This window comes from Carlito syrichta, unplaced genomic scaffold (genome assembly GCF_000164805.1).
Source record: "Carlito syrichta isolate Samal-C Ts95f unplaced genomic scaffold, Tarsius_syrichta-2.0.1 Scaffold66630, whole genome shotgun sequence".
Lineage (NCBI taxonomy): Eukaryota > Metazoa > Chordata > Mammalia > Primates > Tarsiidae > Carlito > Carlito syrichta.
In genome coordinates this window covers 156,636-159,395 of record NW_007010726.1, presented here as the reverse complement: position 1 = coordinate 159,395, position 2,760 = coordinate 156,636, and the positions used below count along the sequence as shown (strand labels likewise).

The 2,760-nt window shown below is 42.9% G+C and overlaps 1 pseudogene across 1 annotated transcript; it reads right to left on the bottom strand.

Moving 5' to 3' along the window:
* Positions 1–70: 70 nt before the first annotated feature.
* LOC103253112 lies at positions 71–628 on the bottom strand (annotated as a pseudogene). The gene has a single exon (XR_002481510.1). The product of XR_002481510.1 is annotated as an S-phase kinase-associated protein 1 pseudogene (transcript).
* Between the last annotated feature and the right edge of the window lie 2,132 nt (positions 629–2,760).

The window sequence follows — 2,760 nt, the reverse complement described above, 5'->3', positions numbered from 1 at the left end:
TCCACTCACCTCAGCCTCCCAAAGGCACAGGATTACAGGCTGAGCCACCGAACCCAGCATGCAGCTAGTATTTGGAACAATCCTTACAGTGTTACAATGTCAGGCACAACATTTCACTTCTCTTCACATCACTGGTTCTCTTTGCGTACCTGGGCTTCCTCCTCTTCAGTAAAGTCATTTTTTGATATTGAAGGTCTTGTGAATTTCCTCAGGAGTTTTCCCCTTGATCCTATTGGCAACAGTCTTGCATATAACATCAAGCAAACCTTTGATGTCTAAGTCATCTGCAGCCAGAATAAGTTCAAAAGGTGTTCCTTGATCAGCTTTCAGAAATTCTTGTTCCCAAATGGGAATATCATCTGTTTGCTTTTCTCTGTTTTCATCCTCAGGAGGAGGAGGTTCACCCTTGTGGTGGGTGCACCACTGAATGACCTTTTCTAAAATTGCTGCATTGACATTTGAAAGAGGAGCTAGGTCATCACCTCCTTCATTCCCAAATCTTCCAACATTGTTTGGCAAGCTCCACATCAACTTCAAATATCTCACCATCAGAACTCTCCACTCAATTGAAGGCATGGAGCTGGGTGTCAGGGAGATGGCCAGCCAAGGCTGATGAGAGCTGGGTAGTGTTAGCACAGCAGGAGGACAGTGGAGGACAGTGGAGAACAAGGCCACGCCTAGCTAATCTTAAGAAGGAAATAAGCAACTTAATAAGCAAGAAAGTAATAGCTTAAAATAATAGGCAAGGAACTTTAAAGTCAGAAGATGTTTTGCGTCCTACAGAAACTAAAGATCCCTGAGTTGTTTTTCAGAAACCCAGACCCCCACCAAAAAGGTCCACTGGCATAGAGACTTCAGATAAGAGAAATGAAGGACTAAATTCTTACTACTCTTCTTTGTTAGGGTACGGATAGGGTGAGGGTGGATGGAGAGACAAGGGGAGGTGCAGCACCAGTTAGTCAGAGATCCGAGTAAATGCAAAGAATTGCAACACAAAGAGACAGAGAAAAGTTTATTTAAAAGTAAATTAGAGAGAGAAAGAGAAGGAGAGAGAAGAGTCACCTCACTAATGTGGGGGAGGGGGCCAAAGCCAGGAAGCCTGGTGACAGCCATAGCTCAAAGAGCACATGGCCACACCAGACTCTAGCAAGGCAATGGCGCTGGGTGCCTGTGGTTGAGTTCTTTTAACCATTCCCCTAGATGGGAGAAGATCATTAAAGTGATCAGGCGGTGGTCTGCTCCTTGTCATCACAAAGGGGCAGGCAAGTGCAGGTACTGACATCAGGTGAGGGACAGCAGACAGATGGGTGGGTTAGTCACATGATTGCTACCATGGTGGGGTTTATCTGTGTCATGTAGGTCACAAAGGACTGATTAGGTTAACTTGGGGCATTTGGGCCTTGAGGGGTCTTTTTCCCTGCAAGAGACTTGTTAGACATTTGCAATTCACAAATTCCTTGACCAAAGGTGGTAGTATTATCAGTTTTATGACTTTGGCCAGCCAAAGAGTGATCTTTGATGGCCTTGACAAGGAACCTAAAAGTTTACTAGAGATTATTATGCTAAACCATGAATTGAAAGTTGGGTTGTCCTGGTCTTGCATCTGATGGAGATTTGCTGAGGGGGATGGAATAGGCTTCTGCTTGTCCTGCAGTAGAATGTCTGAATGCTTTCTAATGGTCATGCTGAGGCAAAAAGACTAAACTAAGAATAAGATAAGTTTCTTCTAGGTTTCTATAGGTACCACCTTTCATTCTTTATTTTACATTTCTTCCTGCAGTCCCTGGAAGAGGTCACATCCAAAAGTCAGAACTGACTTTATTTTCTGCTGATCTCAAATGTAACCAATTGCAAACCAGAAAATCTTTAAACCCAAGGTCTCCCACTTTTGAGATGCCTCACCTTTTTAGGTCAAACCAATGTATGGCCTCCATATAGCGATGTATGATTTTGCCTGTACCTTTGCCTCCCCGACTTTAAAATCCTTTACTCATAAGTCATGAGGAGGTCAGGATTTGAGCTTTTAGTTACCTGATTCCCCTTGCTTGGTGCCCTGCTATAAATGCCTCACATTCTCTTGCTGCCATCCTGGTGTCAGTGTTTGACTTTTCTGTGCCAGGCCAGTGGACTCCAGTTTGGTTCAATAACACTCTGAAAAGCCTTAGCTGAAGCCAGCTTGACTTTCATCTGGGAGCCTGAATCCTGGAAACACAGCTCTCTCTGCCAGGCAAATGGGAAGTGCCCGTGTTTTCACATCCAATATCTAGTTAAATTTATTTCTAGTTCATGAGTTCATTATCGTTTCATCTGTTCAAACTCCTGTTTATGATTGGTTGAGTTCAGACTTGTGAGTAGCAGATGTGCCCAGGCAGCTTATCAAGCTCATTTTTTAAAATTCTATATTTTATGTAGAAGAATATGAAGCCCGATTAGGCCAGCAGCAACTGGGTAAATTGAGGAAGGAAATCCCAGGATGAAATTTTACAAATGTTACAAAGAGACTTACTGATAACAGCAAAAAAGCAGTAAAAGCTGATTAGTCAGCTGTAAAATATTTGCTTTTAGTTCCCAGTAAACAAAAAGCAGTTAACCACTCACTGCTAGTTGCACAGTAAACAAAAAGCAGTTAATTATTGTTAACTAACTTATCTTAAAGAAACAAAATATCATACCATCATCCATCAGCCCCTTCACAGACCTCTGAAAAATTTCCTTGCACAGACCTCCCCCAAAGACAGTTCCCTGGCCCACACTGGACCC